This window comes from Ranitomeya imitator, chromosome 1 (assembly GCF_032444005.1).
Source record: "Ranitomeya imitator isolate aRanImi1 chromosome 1, aRanImi1.pri, whole genome shotgun sequence".
Taxonomy (NCBI): Eukaryota; Metazoa; Chordata; class Amphibia; order Anura; family Dendrobatidae; genus Ranitomeya; species Ranitomeya imitator.
Genome location: NC_091282.1, coordinates 1,207,054,948 through 1,207,077,114, shown reverse-complemented (window position 1 = coordinate 1,207,077,114; position 22,167 = coordinate 1,207,054,948). Strand labels below are relative to the sequence as shown.

General features: G+C 46.7%; 1 protein-coding gene across 5 annotated transcripts in view; it reads right to left on the bottom strand.

Moving 5' to 3' along the window:
* Positions 1-22,167, bottom strand: part of THNSL2 (threonine synthase like 2) — a 90,480-nt gene that overhangs the window by 63,868 nt on the left and 4,445 nt on the right. For 2 of the 5 annotated variants that reach the window (XM_069744950.1, XM_069744951.1), the window contains exon 1: positions 16,629-16,759. The exons of 1 other annotated variant lie outside the window; for it this stretch is intronic. The gene's annotated coding sequence lies outside the window, so the exon portion shown is untranslated. Of the gene's footprint in view, positions 1-16,367; positions 16,381-16,628; positions 16,770-22,167 lie in introns of those variants that run through there. 2 more of the 5 variants (XM_069744946.1, XM_069744949.1) reach the window with 2 other exon arrangements.

Genomic DNA, 22,167 nt, shown 5'->3' with positions numbered 1-22,167 from the left:
CATTTCGGGTGCTCCTAACCACCAGGTCCATAACAGTACAGCTGGCCCAAAGTGTTAATGCATCTCAATAGAGGGATAAGAGAAGTTCTGAGACCATTTTTTTTCTCTGCAGTGTGTTTTGTCTTTCTTTTCCCCTTAATCTCTGGGTGGTTCAGGACACAGGTGTAGATATGGACATTCAAGGTCTGTCCTCTTGTGTGGATCATCTCACTGCAAGGGTACAAAACATTCAAGATTTTGTAGCTCAGAATCCGATGTTAGAGCCTAGAATTCCAATTCCTGATTTGTTTTCTGGGGATAGATCTAAGTTTCTGAATTTCAAAAATAATTGTAAACTGTTTCTTGCTTTGAAACCCGCTCCTCTGGTGATCCCGTTCAACAAGTGAAAATTATTATTTCTTTCTTGCGTGGCGACCCTCAAGACTGGGCATTTTCCCTTGCGCCAGGAGATCCTGCATTGCGTGATGTTGATGCGTTTTTTCTGGCGCTTGGATAGCTTTATGATGAACCAAATTCAGTGGATCAGGCAGAGAAAATCTTGCTGGCTTTGTGTCAGGGTCAGGATGAAGTGGAGGTATATTGTCAGAAGTTTAGAAAGTGGTCTGTGCTTACTCAGTGGAATGAGTGTGCCCTGGCGGCAATTTTCAGAAAGGGTCTTTCGGAAGCCCTTAAGGATACTATGGTGGGATTTCCCACGCCTGCTGGTCTGAATGAGTCTATGTCCTTGGCCATTCAGATCGATCCGCGCTTGCGTGAGCGCAAAGCTGTGCACCATTTGGCGGTACTCTCTGAGCATAGGCCTGAGCCCATGCAATGCGATAGGACTTTGACCAGAGCTGAATGGCAGGAACACAGACGTCAGAATGGGCTGTGTTTTTACTGTGGTGATTCCACTCATGCTATTTCCAATTGTCCTAAGCGCACTAAGCGGTTCGCTAGGTCTGCCACCATTGGTACTGTACAGTCTAAATTTCTTTTGTCCGTTACTCTGATTTGCTCTTTGTCGTCCTATTCTGTTATGGCATTTGTGGATTCAGGCGCTGCCCTGAATTTGATGGACTTGGAGTTTGCCAGGCGCTGTGGTTTTTTCTTGGAGCCCTTGCAGTATCCTATTCCATTGAGAGGAATTGATGCTATGCCTTTGGCCAAGAATAAGCCTCAGTATTGGACTCATTTGACCATGTGCATGGCTCCTGCACATCAGGAGGATATTCGCTTTTTGGTGTTGCATAATCTGCATGATGTGGTCGTTTTGGTTGCCATGGCTACAGGTCCACAACCCAGTATTGGATTGGAAATCAATGTCTGTGTCCAGCTGGGGTTGTCAAGGGGTACATGGTGATGTTCCATTGCTGTCAATTTCGTCTTCCACTCCTTCTGAAGTCCCTGAGTTTTTGTCGGATTACCGGGATGTATTTGATGAGCCCAAATCCGGTGCCCTACCTCCTCATAGGGATTGTGATTGTGCTATTGATTTGATTCCTGGTAGTAAGTTTCCTAAGGGTCGACTGTTCAATTTATCTGTGCCAGAACACGCCGCCATGCGGAGTTATATAAAGGAGTCCTTGGAGAATGGGCATATTCGCCCGTCGTCATCACCGTTGGGAGAAGGGTTCTTTTTTGTGGCCAAGAAGGATGGTTCTTTGAGACAGTGTATTGATTACCGCCTTCTTAATAAGATCACGGTCAAATTTCAGTACCCTTTGCCGCTACTGTCTGATTTGTTTGCTCGGATTAAGGGGGCTAGTTGGTTCACCAAGATAGATCTCCGAGGGGCGTATAATCTTGTGCGTATCAAATAGGGCGATGAATGGAAAACAGCATTTAATACGCCCGAGGGCCATTTTGAGTACCTGGTGATGCCATTCGGGCTTTCTAATGCTCCATCTGTGTTTCAGTTCTTTATGCATGACATCTTCCGAAAGTACCTGGATAGATTCATGATTGTATATTTGGATGATATTTTGGTCTTTTCGGATGATTGGGAGTCTCATGTGAAGCAGGTCAGAATGGTGTTCCAGGTCCTTCGTGCGAATTCCTTGTTTGTGAAGGGGTCTAAATGTCTCTTTGGGGTTCAGAAGGTTTCATTTTTGGGTTTCATTTTTTCCCCTTCTACTATCGAGATGGACCCTGTTAAAGTTCAGGCCATTTATGATTGGACTCAACCTACATCTGTGAAGAGCCTGCAGAAGTTCCTGGGCTTTGCTAATTTTTACCGTCGCTTCATCGCTAATTTTTCTAGTGTTGTTAAACCGTTGACTGATTTGACCAAGAAAGGTGCTGATGTGGTCAATTGGTCCTCTGCGGCCGTTGAGGCTTTTCAGGAGTTGAAGCGTTGTTTTTCTACGGCCCCTGTGTTGTGTCAGCCAGATGTTTCACTCCCGTTTCAGGTCGAGGTTGATGCTTCTGAGATTGGAGCAGGGGCTGTTTTGTCTCAAAGAAGTTCGGATGGCTCGGTGATGAAACCATGTGCTTTCTTTTCTAGAAAGTTCTCGCCTGCTGAGCGCAATTATGATGTTGGCAATTGAGAGTTGTTGGCTATGAAGTGGGCATTCGAGGAGTGGCGACATTGGCTTGAAGGAGCCAAGCATCGCGTGGTGGTCTTGACTGATCACAAGAATTTGACTTATCTCGAGTCTGCCAAACGGTTGAATCCTAGACAGGCTCGATGGTCGCTGTTTTTCTCCCGTTTCGATTTTGTGGTTTCATACCTTCCGGGCTCTAAGAATGTGAAGGCTGATGCCCTTTCAAGGAGCTTTGTGCCTGACTCTCCGGATGTTCCTGAGCCGGCTGGTATTCTCAAAAAGGGGGTAATTTTGTCTGCCATCTCCCCTGATTTGCGGCGGGTGCTGCAGAAGTTTCAGGCTGATAGACCTGACCGTTGTCCAGCGGAGAACTTGTTTGTCCCTGATAGATGGACTAGTAGAGTTATCTCTGAGGTTCATTGTTCGGTGTTAGCTGGTCATCCTGGAATCTTTGGTACCAGAGATTTGGTGGCTAGATCCTTTTGGTGGCCTTCCTTGTCACGGGATGTGCGTTCTTTTGTGCAGTCCTGTGGGATTTGTGCTCGGGCTAAGCCCTGCTGTTCTCGTGCCAGTGGGTTGCTTTTGCCCTTGCCGGTCCCGAAGAGGCCCTGGACGCATATTTCCATGGATTTTATTTCAGATCTCCCTGTCTCTCAAAGGATGTCGGTCATCTGGGTGGTTTGTGATCGCTTCTCTAAGATGGTCCATTTGGTACCCTTGTCTAAATTGCCTTCCTCCTCCGATTAGGTGCCATTATTTTTCCAGCATGTGGTTCGTTTGCATGGCATTCCGGAGAACATCGTCTCGGACAGAGGTTCCCAGTTTGTTTCAAGGTTTTGGCGGTCCTTTTGTGCTAAGATGGGCATTGATTTGTCTTTTTCTTCGGCTTTCCATCCTCAGACAAATGGCCAAACCGAACGAACCAATCAGACTTTGGAAACATAGCTGAGATGTTTTGTTTCTGCTGATCAGGATGATTGGGTGTCCTTCTTGCCTTTGGCTGAGTTCGCCCTTAATAATCGGGCCAGCTCGGCTACTTTGGTTTCGCCTTTTTTCTGTAATTCTGGTTTCCATCCTCGTTTTTCTTCAGGGCAGGTTGAGCCTTCGGACTGTTCTGGTGTAGATTCTGTGGTGGACAGGTTGCAGCAAATTTGGACTCACGTAGTGGACAATTTGACATTGTCCCAGGAAAAGGCTCAACGTTTCGCTAACCGCCGTCGCTGTGTTGGTCCCCGACTTCGTGTTGGAGATTTGGTTTGGTTGTCGTCTCGTTATGTTCCTATGAAGGTTTCCTCTCCTAAGTTTAAGCCTCGTTTCATTGGCCCTTATAAGATTTCTGAAGTTCTCAATCCTGTGTCATTTCGTTTGGCCCTTCCAGCTTCTTTTGCCATCCATAATGTGTTCCATAGGTCGTTGTTGCGGAGATATGTGGCACCTATGGTTCCCTCCGTTGACCCTCCTGCCCCGGTGTTGGTCGAGGGGGAGTTGGAGTATGTGGTGGAGAAGATTTTAGATTCTCGTATTTCGAGACGGAAACTCCAGTACCTGGTCAAGTGGAAGGGTTATGGTCAGGAAGATAATTCCTGGGTTGTTGCCTCTGATGTTCATGCTGCCGATCTGGTTCGTGCCTTTCATTTGGCTCGTCCTGATCGGCCTGGGGGTTCTGGTGAGGGTTCGGTGACCCCTCCTCAAGGGGGGGGTACTGTTGTGAATTCTGTTATCGAACTCCCTCCTGTGGTCATGAATGGTACTTCGGCGAGTTCTGTCCATGGACTCCCTCTGGTGGCTGTGAGTGGAGTTGCTGGTTCTGAGGTTCCTTCCACAGGTGACCTAGGTTATTCTTAGGCTGACTTCTCTATTTAACTCCACTCAGATCGTTACTCCATGCCAGCTGTCAATGTTCTAGTGCTTGTTCAGTTCGCTCTTGGATCTTTCTGGTGACCTGTCTCTTCCTGCAAGAAGCTAAGAACCTGATTGTTATTTTCTGTTCATTGTTTTCTTGTCCAGCTTGCTTTCATTATTTTGCCTTGCTAGCTGGAAGCTCTGGGATGCAGAGTGGCACCTCCGCACCGTGAGTCGGTGCGGGGGTCTTTTTGCACACTCTGCGTGGTCTTTTGTAGTTTTTTGTGCTGACCGCAAAGATACCTTTACTATCCTCTGTCTGTTTAGTTAGTCTGGCCTCCCTTTGCTAAAACCTGTTTCATTTCTGTGTTTGTGACTTTCATCTTAACTCACAGTCAATATTTGTGGGGGGCTGCCTTTTCCTTTGGGGAAATTTCTCTGAGGCAAGGTAGGCTTTATTTTCCATCTCTAGGGCTAGCTAGTTCTTAGGCTGTGTCGAGGCGTCTAGGCCATGTCAGGTACGCTCCACGGCTATTTCTAGTGTGTGTGATAGGATTAGGGCTTGCGGTCAGCAGAGTTCCCACTTCCCAGAGCTTGTCCTGTATCAGTTTAACCATCAGGTCATTTCGGGTGCTCCTAACCACCAGGTCCATAACAGTTGGCGTTCCATGAAGGACCGCTTCAACAAGGACCTGCACGAAGAGAATCGTGCTGCAAGTGGTTCAGGAGCAAGGCACCGACTGTACAAGTACCATCGTGTGCTGTCATTTTTAAGACCGGTCCTTCTCCAGAGAGCGTAAGTATTTCTCACATGCTTCCGGTTGTATTGCATTGACATAATATGTATTTTCAAATTCCACAGGATTTACCGTCTTGTTATATTTTGGTATTAATTTTCTGTTTCCTTTTTTCACAGCACACACAGCACGACTGTCGCCCCAGGTCCTGGACGGTCCTTCTTCCGGCAGCCACGGACCCGTCCCAGCCATCCAGCAGCGCAGCAGCAGGTGGGCCTTCCACACTCACTGGAGACCAGGGAGCTGGCCCATCAGGTATTCCCCTTTCGCAGTCCTCTTTCACTGCACCCTTTTTTGCGGGCTCATCCCAGCAGCGACAGAGGGCTTCGGATAGGTCACTCATGCCCGAATTTTTGCACTTGAGCTCGGTTTTACACGAAGCAGTCAAGGCTTTAGATGACCGAATGGATGTGTCTCATAAACTCTTAAATTGCCGTATCCAGGATGTCACCAAAAGCCTTGATCAAGTTAAAGCCGACCTCCAGATGCCAGCTCATCATTTTTTTAACCAAATAGAGCAGGGCATGTCGGAATACCTTAGCCCTATCTCCAGCTCAGTGTGATGCAGGCCTGCAATGCTGCTTTTGTGCAGGCTATGCAGCAGAGTCGCAATGTACAGCAGACAGTGGTGGCATATCCAACTGTGCCGTCACTGTCACGATTAACCTCCATTCCTACCTCTGCTGCATACCACTGCACGGCCACCTCAATTCCATCAACAGGTGTACTCCACTACAGCGCGAACACGATGACAAGTGCTGTTGGACATCCCACCGCCACCACTGTGACAACCGCTGCTCCGGTTTGGACCTCCTCCACTGACACCATGATGCCGCAGGACCCTGGCGTGGCTTTTCGGACCGGCCCCCTCCCAATGCAGCAGGACCCAGGCATGGCGTATCGGACCGGCCCCCCGCGATACAGCAGGACCTAGGCATGGCTTTCCGGGCAGGACACCCCCCGATGCAGCATGACCCAGGCATGGCTTTCCGGGCAGGACCCACCCCGATGCAGCAGGACCCAGGCATGGCTTTCCGGGCAGGACCCACCCCGATGCAGCAGGACCCAGGCATGGCTTTCCGGGCAGGACCCACCCCGATGCAGCAGGACCCAGGCATGGCTTTCCGGGCAGGACACCCCCTCCCGCCCCCCGATGCAGCAGGATCCAGGCATGGCTTTCCGGGCAGGACCCCCCCCAATGCAGCAGGACCCTGGCAGGGCTTTATGTTCCCCCCCAGCAATGCAGCAGGACCCTGGGAGGGGTTTATGTCCCCCCCCAACGATGCACCAGGACCCTGGCAGGGCTTTATGTTCCCCCCCACTACGATGCAGCTGGACTCTGGTGTGGCCGAGCGATCCACAATCGAAATGGGCTGTGAGACAGTACAGCCGGACCCTGACGTGTCTCCCGCCACCACGCAACAACATATGAGCCCACCAAGACGTTCCCCTACCAGGCAAATACAAACAAAAACTCACAAAAACAAAACAAAAAAAAAAACTCTTAGTATTCCTCCCCCATCACCTACCGATGTGTCTGTATTGTCAGTTTTGTCTCACCCTTCCAGTGCGTCTCAAGCCTCTCATGTGTCAAGCCCCATCCCCGAACTTCCAGACCCTTCCAGTTTCATTGCCCGTTCTCCTGCCACCTCTGCCTCCTCCACGGTGAGCCAGGCTTCAGTTCTTAACACCCCCCGTTTACATCACTCTACCCCAAGCCGTCGCGGTACAAACCGTCGCGGTACCCATAAATACGTTTTTTAATTTGTTTGTTAACTAAATAAAAAAATGTTAATTTGCCACAATTATGTTTTGTTTATTGTGTCTATCGCCGCCGTCAATACACACCGTGCGCCAATAAACTTCGCCACACACTTATTCTTTGGGCCAAAACATATCTCCAGTAGTTTCAAATACAAGACTGCAGCTATATGTGTGTCTTTAGTATAGAGATATGCGGTGGCCCATAAAATATAACATTTATTTCCATGTAGTGTGACAGTACAAAGAGAAAATGGTGGAAATCCAGTTCAGTACTCTACTGAACAGGTCAGGTGTCCAAAAACTCATAAGTTAAGACACCTGACCTATTGAGTTGATAACTGCTTTGTATATTCACCATATTCTCTTCTTTATACCTAATCTATTACACAACAAATGAGGTGACAATGGTTGTCACACGCTACATATCTATGCTCACCTGCCCAGGTGTAAGAAATTGTGAATTCATGAGCATGTATATGTTTATCATGAATTCATTATTTCTGACACTTGACTTGATGGGTATAGATATTGTGACAGTGATTGTCTCAGTCTTGACGCAATGACGTCAACAAGATTACTAATAAATCAACATGGTTGCCATTATTAGAAGTATGTGGCCAGTGTTTTATATCATTATTTGTAAACCAAAATAGGGAGTGCAACAATATAAGAGGTCAATTATGATATTAAAATAATAACTATTACCTCATCATCTATCACCCACTCCTGGTTTTGGATTACAAAATATGATATACATACATATCTACTGCCCGTCTTTGGTCAACCTTTGTTTGGAGAGGAAAAAGATAGGAGACACGGTCAACACAACCAACACTCAAGTTTATTAATTTGAAATATTTTTATCAGTGTATAATATAACTGGTAAAGATAAAGATACAACAGGACATTTACACAACATTGTCCTGCCATGACACCCGTCCAATATCGGAAACAAAGTAGGCCGCAAATTGGTCCCGCATGAGACCAACGGCTGCAGTTGACCGCATCGGGTGATGCTGAAAATCAGGCAGTGGGTGTGCAACTGGTTCATCCAGTTCAATGTGGGGTCGCTCCTTAGTAATTATGTAATTGTGGAGAACCACACAGGCTTTGACCACCTCGTCGACTGTTTCCACTTTTAGATTTATGGCTGTTGCAAGAATGCGCCATTTAGCAACCAGAATGCCAAAGGTACACTCTGCTGTTCTCCGGGCCCTGGTCAGTCTGTAGTTGAAGATCCTTCTAGTGTGGTCCAAGTCCCGACTAGAATATGGCTTCAGTAGATTTTCACACATCTGGAAGGCCTCATCCCCAACCATAACAAATGGCAGCGGTGGACCTTGAGTGTTGGGGAGAGGCTGTGGAGGGGGAAAATTAAAATTGTTGCCATACACCCGACGGCCCATATCCGAGCTCTTGAAAGTCTGGGAATCATTGCCACGGCCAAAAGCTCCAATGTCCACGGCGATGAAGCGACAGTCCGCATCTGCTATTGCCATGAGCACTACAGAAAAATATTGTTTGTAGTTGAAAAACTCCGATCCGGTTCTGGCAGGTTTGATAATGCGGATGTGCTTTCAAACCACCGCTCCTAAACAGTTGGGGAAATCACACACATTCAAAAATTTATCTGAAATTTCACGCCACATGTCCACGGTGGGTACTGGTATAAACTCCTCATGGAGTACATTCCATAACGCCCGACAGGTGTCCACAACTATGCCGGACAGGGTTGATATTCCAAGCTGGTATTGGAAGTGGAATGAAGATAAACTCTCCCCTGAGGCAAGAAATCTAGAAGAAAAACACACACAAAAAATCCCAAGCAAAAGCACAGGCCAGAAAAATCTTGAAGATGAAATCCAGGTTGAAAAAAAAGCTCTCCATGCGAAGATCCATCATGACCCAGGAAACAGTAGCAAGCTGTTCACATTTCTGTAACCCTAGGGTCTATATATAGAGAGCCCATCATATACGCCCTCTCTATTCCCATTGGTGGTGTCAGGTTATCTTTTTTTGGCTCCTTTAATTTTTTTGGACATGTGCACAAAAAACGCAAACGCATGCAAAAACGTATGTAAACGCGTGCCAACGCTGCGTTTTTTAGACGCATGCGTTAAACACATGCGGCAAAAAAACGCAGCGTTGACACGCGTTTACATGCGTTTTTGCATGCGTTTTAAACGCGTTAAAAACGCTGCAGACAAAAACGCAAGTGTGAAACCAGCCTAAATGCAGTTCAAATGTGGTAACAGAACTAAACAGGCGGCATTGCTTTGTTCAGTGGAGGAAAACTGTAATGAGTGGCAGACACAGTTAGTAGGCCCAAATAATAAAGCAGGCTAAATGCAGTTCAAATGTGGTAACAGGACTAAACAGGCGGCATTGCTTTGTTCAGGGGAGGAAAACTGTAATGAGTGGCAGACACAGTTAGAAGGCCCAAATAATAAAGTAGGCTAAATGCAGTTCAAATGTGGTAACAGGACTAAACAGGCGGCATTGCTTTGTTCAGTGGAGGAAAACTGTAATGAATGGCAGACACAGTTAGAAGGCCCAAATAATAAAGTAGGCTAAATGCAGTTCAAATGTGGTAACGGGACTAAACAGGCAGCATTGCTTTGTTCAGCGGAGGACAATTGTAATGAGTGGCAGACACAGTTAGTAGGCCCAAATATTAAAGTAGGCTAAATGCAGTTCAAAACTGGTAAAAGGACTAAACACGCGGCATAGCTTTGTGCAATGGAGGACAACTGTAATGAGAGGCTGACACAGTTAGTAGGCCCAAATAAGTAAGTAGGCTAAATGCAGTTCAAAATTGGTAACAGGAATTAACAGGCGGCATTGCTTTGTTCAGCGGAGGACAACTGTAATGAGAGGCTGACACAGTTAGTAGGACCAAATAAGTAAGTAGGCTAAATGCAGTTCAACATTGGGACAGGACTAAACAGGCGGCATTGCTTTGTTCTGCTTCGGAAAATTGTAATGAGTAGCAGACTAAGTTAGTGGGCCCAAATAATAAAGTGGGCTAAATGTCTGCCAAAAAATTGTTCATAAGTAAACAGGTGGCATAGCTAGGTACAGGGGTGGGCTCCTCTGCTGACTAGCAGACAGTGGTAGTAGGCGCAAAGAATTAACTGGTCTAAATGGAGGCCAGGGCCCCTGTATATTTTAACTATCATCTATCATTTCAACAAATTTGTATTGGCAGTGCCATTGAAGGATTTAACAGCATAGACTACACATTGGTGGAGCAGGGAGAGGTAAGTATTGCAAGTGGTAGAGCACTGTTCGAGCTGTGGGGGAACACTCTCTCGTGGGTGGCGGTACTGGCACAGGGCCCCTCATATTACGACGGTGTGTCTGACGTTGGTTGTGCACCACCACCGTCAGAGACACTTCATTGTACTATGAGGGACCCTGTGCCAGTGCCGTCGCCCAAGAGTGGGCACACCCACCTGTCCATGCAAACGGCACTCGCACGGGTGCTTGCGCCAGGTGGTGACAACGGCCCTGTGGGGGGAGTCAGCCCATTTAGGGAGGTATAAAAATGGCCTATGGTGGACATTCAGCAGCTGCAAATGGAGGAATTGGAGCAGTCAGTAAGAGGAGGCCAAAAGCAAGACATTTTTCAGGCAACCTACGTGTCAGCAGGGGAAGGTGGGGCCAAATAATAGGAAATCCATGATTGGTTCATTTTAATGAAGGTTAGATGATCGACATTTTGGGTGGCCAGACGTGTCCTTTTTTTGGTCAGTATTGAACCAGCAGCACTGAAGACTCATTCGGATAGCACACTAGCAGCAGGGCAAGCGAGCTCCTGTAATGCATATTCTGCCAATTCAGGCCAGGTGTCTATTTTAGATGCCCGGTAATCAAAGGGGAATGACCTGTGAGGGAGAACATCGATAAGGGCAGAAAAGTAGTTCGTAACCATACTGGAAAAATGCTGTCTCCTGTCACTTTGAATCGATGCAGCAGTACCTGTCGTGTCAGCGGTCATTGCGAAATCACTCCACAACCTGGTCATAAAACCCCTCTGTCCAACGCCACTTCTGATTTGTGCACCTCTAACACCTCTGCCATGTTGCCCACTACGGCTCGTGTGAGAACCATCACCGCCGCTGTGTGCTGGGAATGCCTGAACCAAACGGTCAACAAGAGTTGCTTGTTTGGTAGCCAATATTTGCTCAACATTCTCATGTGGCATTATGTTTTGTAATTTTCCTTTATATCGTGGATCCAGGAGGCAGGCCAACCAGTAGTCGTCATCGGTCATCATTTTGATAATGCGGGGGTCCCTTTTTAGGATACACAAGGCATACTCAGCCATGTGGGCCAATGTTCCAGGTGTCAATTCACTGCTTGTGCTGGGTTGAGGAGCACTTTCTTGCAAATCAATATGACTTGTGTCCCGCAAAAACCCTGTACCTTACCTTGCTATGCCACCAGTTTCTATTGCCCCCTGAGAAGCATCCTCCTCCCATAAATATTCATCTCCATCATCCTCCTCCTCCTCGTCCGCCACCTCGTCCAGGAGAGTTCCCTGAGCAGACAATGGCTGACTGTCATCAAGGCTTCCCACCTCCTCGGCTGCAGACGCCTGCTCCTTAATGTGCATCAAACTTTGCATCAGCAGACGCATTAGTGGGATGCTCATGTTTATGATGGCGTCATCTGCACTTACCAGCCGTGTGCATTCCTAAAAACACTGAAGGACTTGACAGAGGTCTTGGAGCTTCGACCACTGCACACCAGAGAACTCCATGTCTGCCATCCAAGTGCCGCACGTGTATGTGTATCCTGCCACAAATAAATTACAGCACGCCTCTGTTCGCACAGCCTCTGAAGCATGTGCAGTGTGGAGTTCCACCTTGTTGCAACGTCGATTATTAGGCGGTGCTGGGGAAGATTCAGCGATCGCTGATGGTTTAGCATACGGCTGGAGTGTACGGGCGACCGGCGGATGTGCGAGCAAAGTCTTTGCACCTTCAGGAGCAGGGCTGGTAACCCCGGATAATTTTTCAGGAAGCACTGCACCACCAGGTTCAAGGTGTGAGCCAGGCAAGGTATGTGTTTCAGTTCTGAAAGGGCTATGGCAGCCATAAAATTTCTTCCGTTATCACTGACTACCTTGCCTGCCTCAAGATGTACACTGCCCAGCCATGACTGAGTTTCTTGCTGCAAGTACTCGGCCAGAACTTCCGCGGTGTGTCTGTTGTCGCCCAAACACTTAATTTGTAACACAGCCTGCTGACGCTTACCACTAGCTGTTCGATAATGGGACACCTCGTGTGCAACACTGGCAGCTGCGGATGGAGTGGTCGTGCGACTGCGCTCTGTGGACGAGCTTTCGCTTCTGGAGGAGGAGGAGGAGGGGTGGCGAACGCCTACAGCCAACTGTTTCCTAGACCGTGGGATAGGCAGAACTGTCCCACTATGGCTGTCCCCTGTGGACCCTGCATCCACCACATTAACCCAGTGCGCCGTGATGGAAACGTAACATCCCTGGCCATGCCTACTGGTCCATGCATCTGTTGTGAGGTGCACCTTTCTACTAACTGATTGCCTCAGTGCATGGACAATGCGGTCTTTGACATGCTGGTGGAGGGCTGGGATGGCTGTTCTTGCAAAGAAGTGCCGACTGGGTAGGTCATAGCGTGGTACTGCGTAGGCCATCAGGTCTTTGAAAGCTTCGCTTTCAACCAACCGGTAGGGCATCATCTCTAATGAGACTAGTCTAGCAATGTGAGCATTCAAACCCTGTGAACGCGGATGAGAGGATGAGTACTTTGTTGTCCTAGCGAGAGTCTCTTGTAGGGTGAGCTGGACTGGAGAGCTGCATATGGTGGAACTAGCGGTGGTGGTGGTGGTGGACATGGCGAATTGAGAGAGGGTTGGTGATGGTATTCTTGATGTTGGCCTACATACAGTGTTTCCTACCAATAACCTTGTGATTCCCTGACTGCTTTGGCCTTGCGATGATACCTCCACATTTGCTGCTGGTGGTGTCCTAACCGGTGGGCTTACAGTGAGGGAAGCAATGTAGCATTGCTGACACCCTTCCTTCTGAGCAGGTGCACCAACGGTACGAGATGTTTGGTAGTTAGTCCAGGCTTGCAAGTGCATGCTGGTTAAATGTCTAAGCATGCACATTGTATTTAAATTTTGGAGATTCTTCCCTCTGCTAAAGGTCTTTGAGCGTTTCTTACAGATAACTTTTGACTGATCACTCGGATCTTGGTTAAAAAATTGCCACACTACACTCTTCCTACTATGGAATACCTTTTCAGGCATTGCACGCTGTGCTACTTTCACCGGATGGCCACGCTGTCCTAAAACTGTTTTTTGTTTTTGACAAACGTTTTTGGCCAGATATGGGCCTGCCAGATGAAAGCTGTTGCGATGTAGATGGCTGCTGCGGATCATCTTCCTCCGCTATTGAGCTACTGGCAGCGGCACCCTCTTCCCTCAATGGCTGCCATTCTGGGTCAACAACTTGGTCATCTATCACCTCCTTTTCAATGTCATGTGCGCCTTCCTCTGTGTCACCGTGTAAGGTGCTATAGCGTTCGGGACGGGGCACCATAGTCTCATCACGGTCAGATTCTGGCTCAATACACTGCGAGTGCAATGTAGTGATCTGAGTCAATGGAACAGCATAATAATCTAGCTGTGGCTGTGCATCAGTGCACTCCATGTCCTATTCATCTTGTAATGGGCTGTTAACAATTTCCCTTTCTAACCCAGGCACGGTATGTGTAAACAGCTCCATGGAGTAACCTGTAGTGTCGCCTGACGCATCCTTCACTTTTGGTTTGGGTGAAGGACACAAGGAAGCGACTTGTTCCTGACCGGGAGCATCCACTGCTTTTATATTTGGAACTTTCTGAAGAGGAGGCGAAAGAGCTAGAGGCTGAGTCAGCAAGGAAAGCCAAAACTTTGTCCTGCTGCTCCGGCTTTAAAAGCGGTTTTCCTACTCCCAGATAAGGGAGCCTTCGAGGCCTTATGTAGCCAGACGATGACGCTGGCTCACCTCCAGCCTTAGGTTCTATTTTGCTTTTCCCACTACCACCAGATGCTCCGCCACCACCAACACCACCATCAGTACAAGCTGGCAACGACCGCCCAAGGCCTCTTCCACCAGACTTCCTCATTTTTGGGGAAATCTAACCAAAATAACAACCGTTACATGGTACTGTAAAATAAGGTAGAAGGTGTATATAAACTTGATAACTGTGCAGAAAGGAGCAACAGGATTTTTGCTTTTAAAAAAATCAGTTGGTTTGCACAGCAGCGTGCAAACAGCAATGCAGCTATCAGGGAGCCTTATAAGGCAGCCTAATAAGCTACAGAGGTGATGCACAAAAATAAAAACTCTACTGTCCCTGCAAAGAAAAGGTGGTATTGGACAGTGGAAATCGCTACAGCACAAGCGGTTTGGGGGTTAATATTCCCTCCCTAACTATATCCCTTCTTTTGATGAAGCTGCAGCAACCTCTCCCTAAGCTATGATCGGCAGCAGTAAGATGGCGGCCGGCGTGCACGCCCCTTTATAGCCCCTGTGACGCCTCAGAAAGCAAGCCAATCACTGTCTTGCCCTTCTCTAAGATGGTGGGGACCGAGACCTATGTCATCACGCTGCCCACACTCTGCGTGCTCCTTCATTGGCTGAGAAGTGGCGCTGAACGCGTCATATGAAACGCGACTTTGGCGCGAAGATCGCCGACCTCATGGCCGATCCCACACTAGAATCGGGTCGGGTTTCATGAAACCTGACTTTGCCGAAAGTCGGCGATTTTTTAATTTGTCCGATCCGTTTCGCTCTACCCTAGTACTGAGATGTGGTCTGTGGTCCCCACCTGCAGAACCACTCCTTTATTGAGGGTGTCTTGATAATTGCCAATAATTTCCATCTGTTGTCTATTCCATTTGCACAACAGCATGTGAAATTGATTGTCAATCAGTGTTGCTTCCTAAGTGGACAGTTTGATTTCACAGAAGTTTGATTTACTTGGCGTTAGATTCTGTTGTTTAAGTGTTCCCTTTATTTTTTGAGCAGTGTACAAGAATATAACTACTATAATACTGCTCCTATGTACAAGAATATAACGACTATAATACTGCCCCTATGTACAAGAATATAACTACTATAATACTGCCCCTATGTACAAGAATATAACTACTATAATACTGCTCCTATGTACAAGAATATAACTACTATAATACTGCCCCTATGTACAAGAATATAACTACTATAATACTGCTCCTATGTACAAGAATATAACGACTATAATACTGCTCCTATGTACAAGAATATAGCGACTATAATACTGCTCCTATGTACAAGAATATAACTACTATAATACTGCCCCTATGTACAAGAATATAACTACTATAATACTGCCCCTATGTACAAGAATATAACTACTATAATACTGCCCCTATGTACAAGAATATAACTACTATAAAACTGCCCCTATGTACATGAATATAACTACTATAATACTGCCCCTATGTACAAGAATATAACTACTATAATACTGCCCCCTATGTACAAGAATATAACTACTATAAAACTGCCCCTATGTACAAGAATATAACTACTATAATACTGCCCCTATGTACAAGAATATAACTACTATAATACTGCCTCCTGTGTACAAGAATATAACTACTATAAAACTGCCCCTATGTACAAGAATATAACTACTATAATACTGCCCCCTATGCACAAGAATATAACTACTATAATACTGCCCCCTATGTACAAGAATATAACTACAATACTGCTCCTATGTACAAGAATATAACTACTATAATACTGCCCCCTATGTACAAGAATATAACTACTATAATACTGCTCCTATGTACAAGAATATAACTACTATAATACTGCCCGTATATACAAGAATATAACTACTATAATACTGCCCCCATGTACAAGAATATAACTACAATACTGCTCCTATGTACAAGAATATAACTACTATAATACTGCTCCTATGTACAAGAATATAACTACTATAATACTGCCCGTATATACAAGAATATAACTACTATAATACTGCCCGTATATACAAGAATATAACTACTATAATACTGCCCCCTATGTACAAGAATATAACTACTATAATACTGCTCCTATGTACAAGAATATAACTACTATAATACTGCCCGTATATACAAGAATATAACTACTATAATACTGCCCCCTATGTACAGAAATATAACTACTATAATACTGCTCCTATGTACAAGAATATAACTACTATAATACTGCCCGTATATACAAGAATATAACTACTATAATACTGCCCCCTATGTACAGAAATATAACTACTATAATACTGCCCCTATGTACAAGAATATAACTACTATAATACTGTCCTCCATATACAATGATATACGAGCTATTGCTCAGTCCTGCTGTCAGACTTACATGCACTCTCACATATAACATACCACGGGTGATGGAACTTTTTAACTTCTCCATAAATCACTACTAACCAGTTACAGGCTTTGTCTTCCCAGTATTTTATCATAAACAACCCAGAACATAAAATCTTTATAGCATCTGATAAAGCAATAATCAGCCTGTACTGCAGAGTGCTGGTGTTGCACAAATATAGGAGAGGAAGGGTTAATCTTCTGAGGTCAGGGTGACAGTAACACACATAATGGTCAGTCCTGGGATTGGTACCTGATCAGAAGCCTCCTGGGGTCACTTCACAGAAAAAAAACTAATTTAGTTTGTGCTGGTATTCTATTTCCATTGAAAACGCCCAAATACTTTCTACGGGTGAGGAGAGATCCTGCAACGTTCCGTGTGCAGCACGGATCTGCCCTCTGCACCCAGAGTCATGTGACTGTGTGCCTTAAAGGCACAGCACTAGAGTTCAAGTGTGCAGTGCAAGTACATCTTCACTGTGTCCTAGAGCGCCCGTGCTCTGAACACTTTTTTTTGTAATAATCTTGTTAAGAAATGAAAATAAGGGAATAAAAGAAAATGTACAAATAATAATCAAAACGTGTAGCTTCATCTTAATTTTCGTAACTCTCGACAATATCATAAGCCTAAGGCACGCAGGTGGGTCATACACCCTGAGCCAAGAAGAGGTGTCCACATACCAATGTGGTTCTTTCCACTAGGGTCAAAGATAGGTTAAGCTTTGACTGTATATCTGCCAAAAATGAGGACATCTCCCAGACTTCTTGAATTTCCCAGTCCTTGCCAAAAAAGTGCCCGAAACCTACTGAGAAGGTTTAATGTATCCTGTACTCTTGGGTATGTAGACGTAGAGTGTGCAAAGATTGGGTGTACAGAAGTATGACCAATAAAAGAGGGCATAGTGATGGGCAAAAATCTTTGTGCGTGCTACAAAACTCACCCTCTCCCAGACTCCGGCCAAAAAAGTTGACAAGTTTGCTTGAGGGCCTCCATAGACTTTAGTGTAAAGGCCTATGTCTACATGCACGCACCCATCCACCATTCTTAGGCTATGTTCACACTATGCGGTTTTTACCGCGGAACCGCTACGATTTTGCCGCTGCGGGTCCGCAGCAGTTTTCCATGCAGGGTACAGTACAATGTTACCCTATGGAAAACAAAAACCGCTGTGCCCACATTGCGGAAAATCACGGAAAAAACCGTGCGGAACTGCTGCGGAAAAAAAGAAGGACCATGTCACTTCTTTGTGCAGAATCGCAGCGATTCTGCACCCATAGAAGTGCATTGATCCGCTTACTTCCCGCATGGGGCTGTGCACACCATGCGGGAAGTAAGCGGATAATGTGCGGTTGCTACCCGGGGTGGAGGAGAGGAGACTCTCCTCCAGGCCCCGGGAACCATATTTGAGTAAAAAAAAAAGAATTAAAATAAAAAATCATGATATACTCACCTCTGAAGTCTCAGCGCTGCACGCGGCCGTCCGGTCTCAGGTTTGCTATGCGACCAGGACCTGCGGTGACGTCGCGGGCACATGACCGTGACGTCACGAAGGTCCTGGTCGCACAGCATCTTTGGAACCGGACCGCCGCCTGCAACGCCGAGGAGATCGGGACGTCAGAGGGTAAGTATATAATTATTTTATTATTTTTAACATTACTATTGATGCTGCATATTGCTGCATATGCAGCATCAATAGTAGGGGTAAAATCCCGCAGCGGAACCCGCAGCGGAACCCGCAGGACAAACCGCGATAAATCTACAGGGATAACAGCAGCGGGTTTTCCCTGCAGATTTATCAAATCCGCTGCGGGAGAACCCGCAGGACAGGACGCAACGTATGAATGTGGCCTTAATCTGGCCCTGATAGTAAAGGTACCTTCACACATAACAATTTCGTTAACGATATCGTTGCTTTTTGTGACGTAGCAACGATATCGTTAACGAAATCGTTAAGCGTGACAGCGACCAACGATCAGGCCCCTGCTGGGAGATCATTGGTCGCTGGGGAATGATCAGGACCTTTTTTTGGTCGCTGATCACCCGCTGTCATCCCTGAATCGGCGTGTGTGACGCCGATCCAGCGATGTGTTCACTGGTAACCAGGGTAAATATCAGGTTACTAAGCGCAGGGCCGCGCTTAGTAACCCGATATTTACCCTGGTTACCATTGTAAAAGTAAAAAAAAAAAAACAGTACATACTCACATTCCGTTGTCTGTCATGTCCCCCGGCGTCAGCTTCCCGCACTGACTATGTCAGCGCCGGCCGGCCGTAAAGCAGAGCACAGCGGTGACGTCATGACTCATGACGTCCTGCGCTTAGTAACCCGATGTTTACCCTGGTTACAAGTGAACACATCGCTGGATCGGCGTCACACACGCCGATCCAGCGATGTCAGCGGGTGATCCAGCGACGAAATAAAGTTCTGGCCTTCCAGCTCCGACCAGCGATGTCACAGCAGGATCCAGATCGCTGCTGCGTGTCAAACACAACAATATCGCTAGCCAGGACGCTGCAACGTCACGGATCGCTATCGTTATCGTTCAAAAGTTGCTCAGTGTGAAGGTACCTTAAGATTTGTAACCATCAAGCCTGTTGTGATAAAGGTTAAGGAAAACCTTCTACTTTAAACAAAATGGTCTGATACTGTTTTCTTAAAGGCTAACGACTTGAACACCCTCTTACAATCATCACTAGAGTCTCCAACGTGGTGGCCACCCGAGTTATCAAAACTGCAGCTTGTAAATGGGCTGTCAATCAAGTCTCTAGGAAAGCTCACCTGTCTCCGTAGACTATAAGGCAGGGGCTACAGACTGACTTTGGCCATAATGAGTCGCCCAGCCAGGGCAGTGGGGTACTCGGTACCGGGTCTGGTCTGCAGGAGGGATGTCACGGTGGCTGCGAACCGGTCCGTGGCCCTGGGGTTCAACATTAAAGGGGAACGGTCTTTAAAGGGGAAAATGTTCACAGTCTGTCGTAACCCCACCTGTGGTGTTCGGTCAGTAGTGGGACCTACGCTGCATTGAAGGGGTCCCCTGGGGGATGTTTTGGCAGCATGGTGTTACACTTCCCACAGGTGAAGCGGGGTCCCCAGGGGTCCTATGGTGTGTGGCCAAGATGATGGTATGTGTCATTGAATAAATGGAGGAGACAAGCTATAAGTCTTTACCTGGTTTACTGTAGTTGGCAGGCCACAGTCCAGGGTACCAGGCATGGATTATGGTGGTCCAGCCGGCTCAGAGGCAATGGAGGGTTCCCTTGTTCCAGTAGAGGTCCGTGAGCCTTTCCATCTAGCTCTTGCTGTATGTGAGGTCCCTGCTGCCTGAAGCTTCCTGCGGAGTCCTCTATTCCCCCTGTCTTGAGACAAGTACCTGCATGATGGGCAGATTAAGCCATTTACAGGGACTCTATCATACCCTGGGCTCCTCAAGTGCTGCTGCGTCTCAGGTGTGGTGTGGGCAATGTCTGTATGATCTTATGCCCTCCGGTTCTGCCAAATGTCGTCTAGTTCCACTAAGGCCTCGGGCTCCCGGTACCCGGCTTCTACGCTATGGCTCTGAGGGTGCCTGGTCACAGTTCCCTCTGAGCCCTGTTCCTCTCCTTTGCTCCTTCCCTTCCGGCTCCTCCACATTCAACCCCTCAGGTCTTTCTCCTTTCCAGAGGCTGCAGCTCCCTCGTGGCTGCCAGGCCTCTCTGTCTGCTCTTAGTTCCAGACTTCCTTCTACTTCAGTGTCTCTCCCAGACTACACTCGCTCCTCCTCCAGGTCAGGATACATATAGCTTAGGGAAGCTCCCCTGAATCCGTGTCTTGAGCTCCCCCTCCTGGCCTTGGTTCAGAATGTGTTGCATGTGTGTGCCTTACCTGGTGATGAGAACCCCATTACCTCTGAGCATGACATTACCTTCCCTGAAGGAAAAGCAACATCACTGCAGCAACCGGTTACCTGGGGTGCTGCAATTACGTAAGTCATTCGGACCAATAAGGCAGTACGTTGCTGCTACATTGCAGTTTAATGCAAGTGAATGGAGTCACATTGGGACCCACAAGGTACCCAGCGTCGCAAAAAATCCAACTGGTTTTGACTTTTCGCTAGTCACTTGTAACAGACGTGGTACCTTGACAGTCACAATGTGACCCATTCACTTGCATTATTCTGCAATGTAGCATTGGCATACAGTGATATTGACTGCACTATCTGGGCCATGCTATAGTCTCAATGTATTGCCAGCCCTGTGGAAGTGTCACACATAAGTAAGAAGATGACTTCACCTAAGTCAATTTGGCATATTTCATGACTCTCCAGCATGCCCGTTCACCGTACCAGTGGCAGGTGCCAGTTTGGAGAAGTACTGTTCCAACCTATGACCCAGCTTCAGATTTGTATGCTGTACAGCAAGCTATGCAAGTAAGATACTGAGGATTGGGAGCATGGAGGTGAGGAACCAGGAGTGACCAGGGAAGAGGGCACACATTAGTAGGGATGGTGACCAAGTAACCACACTTTCATGAGGGGGCTTCTCTGCAGAATTAATGGGCTATAGAGGTGACAAATGTACTTTATGTATTAGTGAAACCTTTACCTTACCATTTCTGCAAAGTGAAGGAGCCTTTGATTACTAATCATCTGTCACCCTTGCACCTTGATATGAGGACCTTCCAGACTGATAAGAAAATGTCTGCGGCATACAACGTGGAAAGCGACCGACCCAATAATCAAACTGATATCCTCTTTCCAATCAGGCTATAAAGGTGATAAGAAGCAATAGAGACCTCATTGGCCCACACAGCACAGAGATCAAAGTTACCCCCTAATTAGCTCATAGTTACAGAAATTTATCTGACTGACGAAAGACGCAAAATCAAAGTACAAGAGACATAAAGTAAATCTCTATGTATAAACACATGTATGATATCTCTTTCGCTTCTCTACAGCTGTAGATGTGGCAATACACAACAAAGGAACAAAGGGTACTGGACATCAGTTCCATGCTGCCAAAACCTGTATGAATCAGATGATCACTAATATCTGAATGAGGTCTTATCCTTAGGATGGATCAGCAATCTCAGATCAGTGAGGGTCCGACATCTGGCAGCCCCCAGCAATCATTTCTTCTTAGTTCCAGTGTCTGGACATAAACAATGTAAGGAGACAGAATAACACAGCACCGTAAACTAATTAGGGTCTGCTATGGGGTACCGCAGCTTATGTACAATTCACATGAATAGGAGTTGAGCTACAGTACCCATTAACAGCCACTAAAAAGTGCACGGAGTCATGGTAATCCAGGTCTATACACTCGGCACCCCAACCATTATGGTCAAGGCTGCCACTTGGAATTTCAGGGCCCCATACTGGCAACATTTTCTGGCCCCCTTGAGACACCGCCCAGGCTCCACCCCAGCTCTGCCTCCACCCCTCGAACTTTCCACAGTCCCACCGCCCACTCTTGGAAAAACTCCTCTTCTGCACCATATCTTCACCAATCACACATTAACAGTTACCATCGAACACCATATCGCATACATAGTCGTCAGCTTTAATTTTGGCAAAAAATTTATTTAGACTGCCACCACGATATGGTAGACTATTTTGGCCGGGCCCTATTCTACTCTAACCCTTTAAACATTTCTTAAAATATCCAATACCCCTTCGAGGTATATTTTTATTTATTTTTCTTTAAGGGAATGAGTCACATACATTTTTTAAAATTACGAATAATATCAAATACAAGGGACAAATACCGTCACACCATGATCAGACCATATATTACCACCACATAGTGACTGAATG